We start from the raw sequence: 16,339 nt of genomic DNA, 5'->3' as shown, positions 1-16,339 counted from the left end.
GCCTCTGTGTCTATCACAGTGGCCAAAAAGCCTTGGCATCCATCATCAAGCAACTTTACGCCTGGAGGGCTGATAAAGTCATTCTCCTGGGTTTCTTTCTTGGTTCACTTTTATAGGTGAAGATTGACCCATCATTCATTTTAAACACAATCTTCTTTTCTGCACACAAGATGTTTGCACCGTAGGCGGATAACCAATCCATGCCTACTATTACATCAAAATCCTATATATCCATCTTTATCAACCGTGCGGTTAGATTCTTCCCACAAATTTCTATCTCGCAAGGGTCTTAGACCTCCTTCAAGCTAACGACACTTCCTGTCGGTGTGTTGACTACTAGTTTGTCTCTCGGTTGATCTTTTATCCTATTCACAAAGGTTGAAGAGATGAAAGAGTGGGTTGCGCCCAAGTCGAATAATACTCGTGCGGGTATGGTTGAGACATTCAAGGTACCTAGGGTTCGTAGGTAATTTAGGCTACATGAAGTAAGCCAATTATTCCCTATAATTTAGTAGTGTTCAACAAACTTACCTGTCAATACATCGGGGTTTACCTCAGCTTCTTCATTCGTCATTGCAAACACCTTTCCTCGCGTCCGATTGTCCTGTGGCTGAAATGGTCTAGCGTAGGGCTGATTCGGCGAGTTGTTGCTATACCCACGCGATCTACAATCTCTAGCCATGTGTCCTTCCTTATTGCACACATAGCACTTATAGGGTGGAACAGCAGGTGTTGAGGCTTGACTCCCTTGACTTGTTGCTGGTTGAGCTGGCGAAGCTGCTGTTGTCGCTTAACTCATCGTCGGTTGAGCAGGTCGATTGAATGTGGGTCAGAAAGGGTTCCGTCCCACGTTCGGCCTACGATACGGAGTCGGATTTGGGCTTGAACTTGTTCCTCGATAAGCTTTATTTGGCCACCCAAAGGTTTGAAAATTATTTGGCCTTTTATTCAACCCAGGTGACATCGTAGCCTTTTCTTTCTCCTACTCCTTAAACCTATCTTCCATTTTCTTCGCCTTATCGACCATTTTAGCATAATCCCGAATGTCCATGATCGAAAACACTGATCCGATCTCAGTCTTGAGTCCTTTCTCAAATTTCTTTTCCTTACTAACTTCCCCTTTTAGGTGCTCTAGAGCAAAATGAAACAGGGCTTCAAATCGTTATTGGTAATCCAGTACCGACTTGGTTCCTTGCACCAGTGCGATGAATTCAGCTTCTTTCCTATCCCTGAAACTCTCTGGGAAGTAGTTCTTGAAGAAAACTTCTTTAAATTGCTCCCACGTGGGGTTTGGGTGAGTAGCTTCCAAATTAGCTTTAGTAGCTTTCCACCAAGCTTTGGCTTCATTCTGCAACTGATAACCCGCACATATCAACTTTTGTGCTTCCGTGCACTCTAGCACTGCAAATGCCTTCTCTAGTGCACTAATCCACCGTTCTGGTTGCATTGCCTCAGAAGTTATTTTGGAAAATGTAGGCAGTTGGAGTTTCTTGAATCTTTCCATAACCTTGGCAGTAGAGTTCTCCGCTAAATGTTGAGGCACAGGTGGTGGAAATAGTACTGGCCGGTTGGGTGGTGGTGGTGGAGCACGTTCATGTATCATGGTTGCAAATTGTGTGGACATCTGACCAAGTAATTCTTATTGTTGTTGCATGGTCCACATCATAGTGGTCATGAATGCAGTTACGTCACCAGCTACCATGTTTGGCTGAGGTGCTGCAGCAGTGGTTCGTGCAGTCTCTAGTCCCTCTGATGAAATAGCCGATGCCTCAGAATTTTGAGCCTCAGTCCCGTTAGGTAGTTCAACTTATGGTACAACTCGAGGTTGTTTCCCTTTACGACCACCATGAGAACCTTTTCTTGTGTTGACCATTGTGGCTTCTTTGAAAAGAGGAGCATATTTAATATTCCAATATCGATCAACAGGGTCAAAAATTATTGCCTAGCTAGTACAGGTACAAACCTAGTCCATAGATCCAGTGATTTTCATGAGTCGCACCAGTAAGGTGGATTGTTAGATATGCTATCTCTGTTCATTATGAGGTGTTTTCTTTCATTTTGTATTTTGTTTCTCTTCTTAAATATTTTATATAATGGTAGGCTATGTATGGCACTATATGAGTGATTTCAAATTTTTAAATAGAAGGCTTTTAATTATTTACCTGGTCTAACAGGCAAGCAATTCTAGCTTCCTTCCGGTTACAAACTCCATCGCAAGCTGGTACTCTATGTCAGCTCTTACTTCTTCAGCTATGGTCATAAAATAGTCTCGCTCTTTCGGTCTACTAATGGCAGTAAGGGCTAAATAAAAGTCCAATCTGTTCTCTACTCGGGGTAGTACTAGTCGTATCCGTCTTAGTCTCTCTCGTAGCTTTCTAATATAGATCATGGTGCTGGGTCTCCAGCCTTGGCTGAGGTAATAAATCCTATCATAGAAAATGGTTCTAAGCATCAGGTCATACTTAATTAGAAGAATTAAGTACATGTCTACTGGAATTTAAATAACTATCAATCCATAAAACTAATCTTGGGTTGGCTTGAGGTACCTTAGCGTCTAAGTGTTTGATTGCCTAGACAACCTATCAGATCCTATTCTTGGCTGACCTAGTCTTTGGATAGGGTAAGATCTATGCTCCCCACACGTAGTAAATACATATTACAACATACCTACGTATCTATGTTCGGTTTGGCATGGCAACACTTCAACCAGTTCGTACATCACAATATCATGCACATAGTGATTAGGTATTACACACCAATTCCCATAAGTATGTATACATATATATTTTTATATATATATATATTAGATACTCATATTAAACATATTAACAAAAAAATTTCCAAGTCCCTATGTGTTTTACTCAACCCCATGTAAAAATTGTACTCCTTTGAATTTATAAAAGTTGTGTTTGTTTAATTTCTTAAATTATATATCCATCTATATTTTTTATAAAACCTTAATAAAAGTCTGTGGTTTTATGTTTTTCAAAGTTATTTTCGGTAAATCCTAAGTTCCCATGAGTTAAAATCCAAAAATCAGCAAAATACATTCACTGGGCGTTGGACACATCGCCCAGTGTCATCGCCCAGAGAATCGGGGCGCAGGTATATGAGTCCGAGAGGGGCTCATTTCAAACCTAACTTCTTCTAAACCTCTCTAACACTTGGGAAAGGTCCTTGGAGGGTAGTGTGACTAATCCCACACCAAATCCGCACATTTCCTCGTGATCTTTCCGAATCTACACGTGCCTAGGTAAGATTTTTGGTTGCTTTCCCTATTTTAGCTCTTCCTTTAATTTTCCCCACATTTTGGCTAGGGTTTTGCCAAAACTTCTTGCCCTAACTATCTCTTTTCTTCTCTTCTTGTAGAAGATGTCTACAAGCCACCGCATGGCTAGAAAATCCGTGGCACAGAACAGACTGCGAGTTGAGCGTGAACGTTCAGCATCATCTTCATCTACGGTACCTTCATCTTCATCTAGGGATGATTCCTCTTTGGAGGAACCCGAATTTGATCAATTCCATTTCTCTAGACACGAGCATGCTAAAGTTTGGAAGGATTTTAGGTCTCTAAAAATTGTAAACGGCCGGGTGGTCCGGGTAGAGGACTTCCACCAGTACAATCTCTTTACTAGATTCAATGCCCTAGGTTAGGCATCTATGTTGTCACCTACCGAGCCTTGTTATCCCAACTTGGTTTGGTACTTTTACTGCAACCTGGGGCCATCTGGGGCACAAGAGTTTGGACTATTGAGTAGGGTGAAGGGAGTGGACATCCATTTGACCACTGCTCCACTAGCAGGGATATTGGGTTTACCCAATATAGGAAAGAGGTGTTATTACAAACCTCGCATGGATATTTCTGAGATGTTTTCTTTGGAGACTAGGAGGACAGTCTTCAAAGCACTGACAGGGTCACAAAGCACACCGAAATCTAAGGCTTCCTACAAGCCCAGTGCTAGAGTGATTAGTAGGTGTGCTACCTACAATATCTACCCCAAGGGTGGGAATCAGGGTAGCATATCTATGATGAGAGCCTACATCACTTATTGTCTCCTGGGAGTTGGCAGAGGGGGTCCAGTCATCAACCTCCCATATCTTTTACTCCAGGTTATGCTATATCATGCGCAGAACCCATCGGATAGGAACCTTCCATATGGGAAGTTCCTTACCTTAGTTTTCTGACATTTTGAGGTTCCCCTAGAGGGTGAGTACATAGAGAAGGACAAATCCAGGCCTATTGATAAGACTTCCATTCTAAAGATGAAGGTGCCTGGGGAGGATCCACCAGAGGATGAGGAGCAGATAGAGATATAGTAGGGAGATGAGGGGTTGGATGCAGAGGAGCAAGGTGATGATGTGCATGATGAGGGGACACACGGAGTGGAGCAGGGTACATCGGGGGCATGCACGGAGAGGAGCAGTTTGTTGGTGCACAGGATGTGAGTCAAGGTGACTTTGAGGATGTTGACACTCGGTATACTGACTTACCTACTTATGCGGCGACGGGTGCCACCAATTCTCAGATTCCAGAGCCTTCCGAGTGGACGCAGATGATGTCACATTTCCAGAGCCTCGGTACCCAGCTTTCAGATATGGCGACTAGGATGGACCGGGGCTTCACTTCTTTAGAGAACAGGGTAGGATCTGTAGAGCAGTGCCTAGATTTTTGGGACAGATTCTACAAGGTTGACTCTCGCCAAACACAGCCTCCTCTGAGCGACTTACCTCCTACCGAGTAGTTCTTGTAGATTTATGCTACGTGGTTATGACTGTCTTCTTTTTTTTTTTTATACTTATGTATTTTTTCTTTCTTTGGGATGTATTTAGTTTAGTGTTTTTTTTTTGTTAGCTTATGTAATTATTGAATTGCGGTTCATGTAATTAAAGCTTATGTAGTAGCTTAGCCACAGTCTTCTTTAATTTTTTTTAATGGAAATTATGCACTTTTATTTAATTACATCTACCTCCCTTGTAGCTTTTAACTTTTTACTTATTTTTTTTTAATATTGGTGGCTTATTAACCCTAATTTGCATTCCATGAATGTAAGAAGAGCCTCACGCTCTGATACCAAGCTCTGTCACACCCCAAACCACCCCCTGGGAGGATTAGGTAGGTGACCCAAATTGCGTAACAGCAATCCGCCAAATCCCTCGGATCTAGAAGCAGTGCTTACATTCATGGGACCACATTCATCACTTTACCATAAGCAAGATCAGAGTGTTGTAGTATAAACTACAATTGCAAATACAAATAGAAAGCATAGCGATACGGGAATTGATTATAATATATACATAGATAAGTTTGTCCTGATACATTTCCCAACTACCCACAAACTGAAAGTAAGACTGACAAGAAACAAAACCAAGGAAAATACATACATAAATATATACAGGGTGAGCTAACTCTACCCCAAAAAGAAAGTAAGAAGACTACAACAGAACCACAGATAGAACGGGGATAAACTCCTAACAAAAACAAAAAGGAGTCCCCAAGACAAAAAGTATCAAGTGCGCTCCTCAACTGTCTTCATCAATGACCACCGAGAATGCATGCATCATCGGCACGACCTCCGTTGGGGTCCATACCAAGATCATCATAATAACCAGAGCTCTCCTCCTTGTAATGAGCCTCCATGCCACAGCGGCATCGATTTGCAAAATCATCTAAGAAAAACAATGTATAACAGAGTGTGAGCCCCACTGAGCTCATGAGCAAAAATATCATCATGCATGCACTTGCAATCACAATCCACATGATCCTACATGATATGCAAGTCCAGATTAATTATTAGCCACCTAGCAATACAACTAAGTCAGGTCTATGCTACTACAATCCCCAATACATGTATCCCTGGTGCGGGCTTCTAACCCCTTCCCGCGATATACCCATTGAGTTATCGGAGAGGACCAGTCAGCTCCCGCATTCGTTCACCAAGGTTAGTCCGACTAGCCCTCTGTGATTAACCTATAGGGTAATCCATCACATTTTCTCATTTCTTTTCTTTTCTGGCATATAGCTCAAAATCACTATTCCAGTGTAAACACATTTCTTTTTATTTCATTTCTTTTCTTTTCTCATATACATATATGGTCACCCTCATAGGCATCCAACACCTTAACCCCTGTTGGCAAGGGTGCATAGCACGGGTGATGAAACTCTAACCCCATGTCTATATGGCAACGTATGAGTCAGGAGGTGTCAACCGCATTTCATTCTACGGGCTACCACATGCCTCATTTCCAAGCCGACTACGGCATCTAGTCTAACATTCACATTCATCAGATAAAGTTCACAGTGCTGTTCAATAGACAATCAGTGTGTAATAAATTGAATAATTGAACTGAATTTAATAAACACAGTATTAATATTTGAATTTAATTGCCGGCACAGCATCACAGATTACATGTACATATATGATAATATTTCACTCACCTGAGTTTGGTTCTAAGACCTCCGTCGTAAACTCAGTTCCAATAGCAGTCTGGTTGTTGACCTCGAGCGCGGGATCAAATCCTAAATATAAAGCAAAAATTGTCATGTTGAGTTTTCAACCTATCTCTGGTAGTCCTAGGGTTAACCTAAGCTTACTGGGTTGACCCGGTTGTTCAGTTGGTTCTCACCTGGAATCCTCTAGGTCTTGCACTAGGCCTTAGGTCTAAGTCCCGGTGCAGCATCCAAAGATGGTGGTCTAGGGGTAAAATAGTCATTCTCAGTAATTGTACCTGACCCTAGGTTAGATTAGCTTCATAGTGCTGTCCATAGCTTGTCTATGCTATAGGACCAAGCACAGTAGGGTTTCCTTCACCTGTGGGGCCCACTTGGGTTCCAAAGCCAGTCCTTCTTAAGGATAGATGTGGAAAAGGGCATTTAGGTCATATCCCATCTTCCCACACTGGCACATAGCCATTGGGTGAGGTCCACAAGTTTAGATTGCAAAGACTGTAGCAAATCCTTTACTGGGTGATGGCTCTGGGCGTTGGGTGCATCACCCAATGCATAGCCCAGAGTCTGCAAATCGACAAAGGGTTGAGATCCCACGGTTGGGCTTCATAGGCAGTGTTCTCAACATCACCGCATGCATGTTAGGGGGTCAGGTAGCCCTAGGGTTGATCTCCATTTTGGTCCAGATGCTCCATCGGGCCCACCATTTGGCTTCCAGAGGTTGCCCAGACAGCCCAATGAATAGTGTCATAGGGTTTTCTCCAAGCATGAATCTCAGTTTCAGCCACATGCAAGGCTGGAAACTGATGTAATATGGTGGTTCATGGCTGCAATTACCTAGGGTTAGGTCTGTGTATCCATGGCTTGCATCCAGGGTTCCAAACAACAAGCCAATAGTGGATCTGGGCAGTGCAGCCATGAATAGCCAGATTTCGGCTTCAAGAACAGCATAACAGCCTTATAAAATTTAATAAAAATCACAGATCTCCCATGCTCTATGCTTGCATGGCAGATCTAGAACCATCCATAGCATTTCCCTGCTATTCTGGGCTGCTAGAGAGTAGAGACACAACTAAAAATATGCATCCAAAGGCAATAGCAAGTAGGAACAGTGTTGGTTATACTTGCATAGGTCTGAGAAGCTCGATCCAGCCTTGGATGGGGTAGCAGCCTCTCCTTCTTCCTCTTCCTTCTTCTTCTTTCTCTTCTTTCTCTCTTCTTTGTCTCCTTTCTTTCCTCTCTTCTCTCCCACGAATTGAACCGTGGCCAAGGGTTCTAAAATGAGCCCAAGGCCACTTACTTATAGGCCAAGCCCAACTAGGGTCTGTTTAGCCATTAAATCCTTTTTTCCAAAATGCATTTTTAACCCTATTCACAGCCATTCTTGGCTCTGTGGTGGGGTCCACACTGAACTAGGGATATGAGGTGGTCCCTCAGACTCCCCTCTATCTATGGAGGGTGCCCATGTCCATGTTGGGTGGTCCCTATAATTAAAATTGATTAAAATATGCTATTTCACTCACTGGGCGATGTCTCTGGGCCTTGTCTGCATCGCCCAGTGCCATCACCCAGAGATTGCAGCAAAGCTGAATCTCAGTGGGGCTTGCATAGGGGTTTGACCCTTGGTCAGGGCATTGTCCCCACATGCCAAATAGAGGGTTTTACATACTTTTCTAGGGATGGGTCCCACAGTTATGGAGAGGAGAGAGATTACCTGGAGTCTAGACCATACATCATGCTATGAGCTGTGCATTTACAGGGGTCTGCTATGCACCTACTGACAGGCATGTAGGATGATCCACACAAGGTTTCCTCGTCAATCCAAATCACTGGAGTGATACTACACTGTGTTCTTGGTTGCCTGGTCAGGGGTTCCTATCCTTCAATCAAAATTCCAGCCAGTCAGGAGCAGGGTTTGAAATCGCCCAGTGAATGGAAATTGACAGTTTTGCTGACTTGGCTTGGGGGACCATACCCATTGGCCAGTTGTATGGGAAGGTGTGAAATGACCTAAATTCCCTTTCCCATGTCTGTTCTTAGGAAGAAATGCTTGGGAACCCAAGTGGGCCCTATAGGACTTGGAAACCCTGCCTATGATTGGTCCTACAGCACTGCCAAGTTGGGGACAGTACTGTAAGCCTAATGTAACCTAGGGTCAGGTTCTAATACTATAAATAACCATTTTACCCCTAGGCCACCATCTCTGGATGATGCACCGAGACATAGGCCTAAGGCCCAGTGCAAGGCCCAAAGTATTCCAAGTGAAGACAAATTACACATCGGGTCAACCCAGTGAGCTTAGATTAACCCTAGGACCTCCATAAATAGGTTGAAATATTAAAATGACAAATTCTAATTTATATCTAGGATTTGATCCCGCGCTCGAGGCCTACAACCAGACTGCAGTCAGAACTAAATTTACAACTGAGTTCTTAGAACCAGACCCAGGTGAGTGAAGTATTATCATATATGCATGTGTAACTGTAATGCTATGCCGGCAATTAAATTCTTGAATTATAAATGCTGTGTTATTTTTTTCTGTTCAATTAGTCAAATTACTACACAATGATTGTCTGTTGATCAACACTGTGATTCTTATCTGATGATTGTGAATGTTAGACTAGATGCCGTAGTCGGCTTAGAAATGAAGCCAGTGGTAGCCCGTAGTATGGGATACGGTTGACACCGCACGACTCATACAATGCCATATAGACATGGGGCTAGAGTTTCATCACCCGTGCTATGCACCCTTACCAATAGGGGTTTTGGTGTTTGATAACTGTGAGGACTACCGTAAAACCCTAAAGGCGTTTACGCCAGGAAGCCTCAACATAGCTGGGATACCCCGGGGCAGATTTGCAGGGAAGCCTTGGGCTAAAAGCTTGGGAAGCACCAAAAGGTGAATTTTTGGCGGAATGCCACATATGATGATTATGCACTAGTTCAGGTGATTTGATATTGAGTCGATTACCTCACAGGAGTTAATCCAAAGGATCGGTCGGGTTGACCTGGGTAGGGAGATGCTGGAGCCGGCTAATCTTCTCCAACAACTCAATGGGTGTATCACGGGAAGGGGTAACCAAGCCCGGACCAGGGATACATGTATTGGGGATTGTAGTAGCACTAACCTGACTTAGCTGTATTGTTAGGTGGCTAATAATTAATCTAGACTTGCATATCATGTAGGATCATGTGCATTTATGATGATATGTTTCGCTCACTGGCTCAGTGGGGCTCGCACTCTGTTATATATGTTTTTCTTTAGATGATTTTATAAGTGGATGCCGCTGTGGTACGGAGGCTCATTTCGAGGAGGAGAGTCCTGGTTATTATGATGATATTGGTGTGGACCCCGATGGAGGTCGTGCCGATGATGCGTGCATTCTCGGTGGTCATTGATGAAGACCGTTGAGGAGTGCACTTGATGCTTTTTATCTTGGGGACTCCTTTTTGTTTTTGTTAGGAGTTTATCCCCATCTTGCTTGTGGTGCAGTTTTAGTTTTCTTTTCCTTTTGGGGTTGATTTACCTTACCCTGTGTATATATATATGTATGTATTTCTTTATTTTAGCTTTTGTCAGCTTTGTTTCTCTTTGTGGGTTGTATTTGGGTTGGAATGTTTTAGAACACTTTGTATATGTATATATCACCTTCATTCCTGTATCGCTATGCTTTCTCTTTGTTTATTATAATTGTAGTTTATCTATAGCACTCTGATCTTGCTTATGGTAAAGTGATGAATGTGGGACCGTGAATGTAATAACTGCTTCTAGATCCGTGGGATTTGGCGGATTACCGTTATGCAATTCGGGTCACCTACCTAATCCTCCCAGGGGGTGGTTTGGGGTATGACAGATAGTATGTTCACCAATGTATCGGGCTATGGTGCCAGGTGTGCCAGTACTAGAACCCCAATTTATTTAAATTATGAAAAATGCTATATGTCATCCTGATCTATATGTGTCGTGCCGTGCTGGTACCCGGGTACTAGATGGAATGGGACGTTGATGCACCCAGAATACCTCTCGGGACGATAGGACTTGCATATAGTATATCTGCGGCTAGGATGCATGTTCCCTTATGCTACGACCCTTGCCAACAGGGGTTTATGAGTTGGATAGTCTGAGCACCTATGGTCTATGGAGGTGGGAGAGGCCAGGACAGGGGTAGTGATGGCTATCGGGGTTTGCCACTAGGTGATCATGATGGCTTCTACCAGCGCAGGTCCCCTTGTGATAATTGAGGTTTCACTGGGGCGATAGGATAAGTGACCCTCAGTGTCTTCCAAGTTATCACAGTAGCATATACTTGACCGATAGAATTGTGTGCTAGGTGGAAAATGAATCTAACATTCACATGCATCATTCTGCTTGATATTGATTATGTGATGTATGCGCATTCCCCTTTGCTCCCTCACTAGCTAGTGTAGCTAACCCCGTTATACAACTACTTTTTAGTTTATATGCAGATAGCCTCTTGATGAGCACCGTTGGATGCGAATCAAGTGGAGTTGATGACCGTGGCTTGGATGTAGATGTACACCCAAGGATTTGTGCCCTTGGGAAATTATTTATTTAATTTCTGTATTTCTTCCACAACCATGTATAAACTGTATGTTTATTTATTAGGAGAGATTGAATGGTTACGAACAGTGTTATTGTACTATGTGTTATCATTAGAGAACCGATGCTCTATAATTTCATATATTTGAATTTAATTTTGCTTCCGCTAACTCAGTGATTGGAACGATTTATTCCTTTTGGTACGTTCCTTTCTGTCACCATATTGGGGTGACAGGGTGGATTGTGGTTCGGGACATTGCATCTGTGATCCTGGTAGGTGTTGGGATGATGTGTGATTGTCTCAATCATACCCCTGTGTGGAAAAATATCTTACATCGGGATAGGGACGTAACAGAGTGGTATCAGAGCAATGATGCTCTGCACTGACCATAGTCTGAACGTAACCTCTTGATTTACTCTCCACAAATTAGGTTCTAAATTAAAAATCTCAAGAACATAAATGGTTGTGTGTAGACATAGGGAGAAGACTGATTGTGATGAAATAAGAATCTAGATGATAATAGACAACCTGGAACCTAGAACTCGAAACATAGGCTATTAAGCTACAATTGTGTAATTGCTTGGGTGAGTCTTAAATAGATACTAGACGGTTATATATATGTTATAATTTATGATCAGTAATGGATCAAACTTAAACAACCATAATAATCCACAATGATCTAAAAGTGGGAATTAATTGTATATATATAAATATAGCGCTAAATATAACTATTCCAAAGACTTCAATTTTCTTAGGGGCAACTAATGTTCTTCACAATTTGACGCTTGTGATTCTATCCTGTTTAACTCGATTCTTCAAATCCAACCATGATTGTATCCATTCCTGTTTGGGCATACCTGTGCTCTCTTCAGTTCAAATATTAGATTTCACCTATTTGACCCAAAACATCTGATAGTAACTACGCAAGATCAATATAGACACATCTATTAATTTTAAAGGTTTCTAGAGTTTTCACACTATTTGATCAAAAGAGAGAAAGGAAAAAGAAGTGCAAGAAGCTAAAGGAAAGTAAAATGAAAATAGTTCCACAAAGTACCCATCGAGGGCAAGAGACTAAGAGAATTGATAAGATAACTTCTGAGAATTTTTGGAGGAAGAGTGGAGCTAGCAATCTGCATCGTCCCCACCACCGCGACCGAGGAAGAAATTGATGTCGTCTATTCCTCACTCTATATCCGCAAGACACCAAAGCTTGGGCATTAAGTTGTTTCCCGACCCTGTTGAAGCCATCTGCCACCCGCATGCCCAGTCGTTTGATGGCCATTGTTAAGTCATCACCTTCCCCTGTGACCCTTAAGGTACCTGCTACAAATGGTTTGGGACCCCAAAGCTCAGAATCGGCATCACTGTCATTTTCCTCATCATCTTTGATTCCTTTTTCCTTACCATGTTGAGGTTGTTCCCCTGCACTATCATAAGTAGGGTATAAGTTCATCTCTCGCAGCGCATTGAACCTGATGGGCCCCTTAGTGCTTGACTTCTTGGATTCCTGGTCTAGATCAACCTTGAAGCAGAGGAAAACCCAAGTGAGTAATCGACCATAGGGCAAAGTGTGATTTCTAGTGGGATCCATAATAGCGCCATGTGCTTCATGATCACATAGGGAAGACAAGCAGGTTGGCCAGTATACGGGGAGTGAGCTAATACCACGGACATCAGAGAAGGATGTGTGCTGTGTGCCTTAGAGGGAACCAGATTTGTTTTGGCAATGAAGACAAAGACCCGTTGAGAAGGAGGAAAGTTGGAGAGGTCCTTATTCTTCTTGTACCTATTGTTTGATAGCACTTGGAACAACTCCTTATTCTCCTCTGGATGTAGGTTTGAGACTGGGTGGCTGCCCAAAGAATAATAAATCTTTTTCCCTTCTGCTGAGACATCAAGGATGATTCCCAACTCTTCAGTGGTAAAGCTAATGGTGACTCCTTTTACAAGAGTAGTCAGTCTGAGGTCACCATCATGCCCCTCAGTCAACAGCAAGTTTGAGTAGAACTCTCTGATCAAAGTAGGGTAGTAAAACTCGGGCAGAATTAGCATGTTGGACCACTCCAACCTCTCAAATCTAGTCTCCACCTTGTACGCCAACAAATCCTCCACTATTACATCCCTTTCTAGGAGAATCCTCCTACTAAAGTGGTGTCCCCAGCAATATCCCTCGGCCCCTTCAATGGTAAACTGAGGCACACTGTAGGTGGTAGGAATGGTAGGCACAATGGCAGTGCCTCTCTTTCTTTTTGGAGCCATGAGGTTACTTGCACACATGAGACAACACTAAGTAGAATAGCAAGAAGGTAAGACAAGTTGGAATAATGATGTATGTGATTGACAAATAAGTTTAGAGAAGTAAAATGCCCAATTGATGTGGAGATGAATTAAAGGGAAGACTATACGTGAGGGGGAAATCTAAGGAGGAGTGCATACAAAGGTGATGTAAAATGATAATATATGATGGGAACGTGAAAATCGTTGGAGATGTGTTTGGAGAAAGGAGAAGAGAAGAGACAATAATATTATGCAAATAAATCCCCACATATAACCTCTTATGAGTGGATGTGAAGGATGGGACTGAAGTAAGCAATAAGCATGTGTTGATCATCTTACACCCCATTATATGTCAAACAAACAAGTTATGGAATGGAATATCCCAACATGAGACAAGAACTATTTATTGAGGAAAGAAAATGAATACCAAGGAATTGTGCAAGTAATCTCAAGAATATAAAATGCATTTGGGAATACACTAAGAGGATGAACTATCGAGAAAAGAAGATAGACTCCAAGGATTTTATCTACTATTATACAAATGTATAAGAAATGTACTTGATGGTACATCAATGAAATGATTTGGTGAAGTCTAGATACATGTAATGGATTAAATATGATCTTGAAAGGTTTCTCAAGCATGAAGGAATTGAAGAGTTATCCAAATCAAGCCTAGACCAATCCATGTGAACTAACTAAGCAAGTTAAGCAGTCTCTAAAATGCTTGAAAAGAATATAATGAACAAGTGAGAAGCCGTTCCTATAGTGTCATTGATGGTTAAAGCTTGAACCAAACCCAAAGGCCTTAGTCTAAATCAATTTTGGCATGACCATGGTATATAAAGCCATAAGAATGCAAACAAAACCAAGACATGATCATACTTGGAATGAATTATCTCAAATCCAAGGAGAAATGAAGTAGAAGATGAAGAGACACAAGCAAAATCTCTCAGTGAGAAGAATAGAGAATTGAAAGGAAGATGGAGAAGAGAAATTTTACGTTGATCGAGTGAGAAGTGATCTTTGAGGCTTGAAGTTGCAAGAGAACTCCTTAAGGAAGTTTGTAGAGCCTTTCTCCCTCTCCCTGTGGTTATGTTTTCTTTGGAGCCAAAGTGAGTTTTGAAACTCATGGTTCTATTTTTGTTAAAATTCCACGAACGCATGGAATCAGTTATCATGACTCCGCTCGCCAATCCGCCCCGCATAAAATTTGAAAATTTGTGACTTTATAACTGGCCGGATCAACGAACGGATCCACCGCCATGAGTCTGCTCGTAGATCAGATCGATTCACATTCTCTCAGACTTTTGGTCTTCTGGGAATGGACGAACGAACAGATTCATGTTCCGCCTCTGCCCATTAGTCCGCTCTCCCTGTCTTACGAGGGAAACACGAACGGAACCAGAGCACTGATACCACTTGTGAGTCCGCTCATTGTTCTTTTGGAATTTAGACCCTAGGTTTTTAAGACCTTTTGACCACCCCTTGTGTGATGATTTAATGTCTATACCCTAGGTTGGACACCCATTTTGCTTAGGCCATGCATGACTAATTGCTTGCCTTAGATGCACACCATGATGTCTGTGTTCTTGGGCCTACATCGGCCGGACCAGCCAGTAAGGAATGACAGGCAATAGTGTGCATTGTGACTCCCCTCTTATCTAGAAGGGAGGAGAGTTACTCTTGGGAATGAAGACCCTTAGATTCCGTAGATTGATGGACCCAAAACTTTACGAATAGGAAGCCTAACCCTGTGGGTAGATATTAAGTAAGGAAAGTAATGGGCTGGCTTGGATTGGTTCCTTTGAAAGACCCATAGAGACCACGTGTAATTAGAAGCCATTCATGACACCTTAAGTTAGTGACAACTCTATTTGTACTTTACTTGGTTTTTCTAAACCATGTTTAGACTCATAGAGGGAGTCCTACACCGTGAGTTGATGCTCCGAAAAGACTTAGCAAACCATACTCAAGAACTTTTGTCCTTGTGGTTTGACCTAGATGACAGATATGTCCATAGGGATATGAATGTGATTCTTAAAATTTTACCTATGAATTTGCATGGTATATGTATACATAGGTATGTCCCTTAGGACCTTAGACTTGTGTGACTAGAGTGATTCTCTGGTACTACAAATATAACCTTACTTTGGCCTTACAGTGATTACTTAGTTGAACCTAGACCCTTGGTCATGTTGATCATGGGTTAATAGTAAATGAACTTAATAATGACTGGGTAAATTAATTAGCATGAGTTGACTTAGACCCACCATAGGAGGTTGTTTGGCTCTCGAAAGAGAACCATAAAGGACTTTTTCTCTATGGAGTCACTGTGAGATGGGTTTAAAGACCTTGAAAGCTGAAACTGAAGGATGTAACAAGACCTTCTCCAATGACAGATATGAATGGAGTAATGGGTCACCAAATGCGTTCCCTCCATATTGGGAGTGAACAATAGGAGATTCCATCAATATTCCAAGTCATTCTAAAGTTGGGTGAGGTAATGAGATAACCAGAAGTGAAAGAATTTAGAGTGTGAACCCTATAATGAGGACTGGACAAGTTGAGTCCTATAACTCAAGCATGACCATGTAAGGAAGTGAAGCGTGGAACCTGACCTGTTGTGTCAATTAGACACTACCTTACCTTGACCCGACCTTGACTTAGTTCCTGTAGTGGGTATTTGGAGGTATTGTTGTTCAGCAAGCCTTTGCCCTTGAGAACAGGGTTGCCTCAAATTCTGATTATGAAATTTTTTAATAAGGTTGGGGGGATGTTACACCCGCACCCCAAATAACCCCTTATACCTCGGGCAATGTAGACCTTACCCAAAGGGTAATGCCTTATGGCCATGGTCAACATAGATGACCTTGAACTGAAAACATTATAATAAGAACCCCCTCGAATTTTTGGAAGTGTGGGCCAAAGCTCTGCCACTTTTCTTGAAGTTTGGGCCATGATAACAACACCAGAGTTACAAATGGACTCACTCTTACTGAATCCACTCGAGGATCCACCCATGCGGTCCTCAGTCTTTCTGGTTAGTTTTCCT

The sequence above is a fragment of the Telopea speciosissima genome, chromosome 5 (assembly GCF_018873765.1).
Source record: "Telopea speciosissima isolate NSW1024214 ecotype Mountain lineage chromosome 5, Tspe_v1, whole genome shotgun sequence".
Taxonomy (NCBI): Eukaryota; Viridiplantae; Streptophyta; class Magnoliopsida; order Proteales; family Proteaceae; genus Telopea; species Telopea speciosissima.
Note: the sequence above shows the minus strand (reverse complement) of the source record.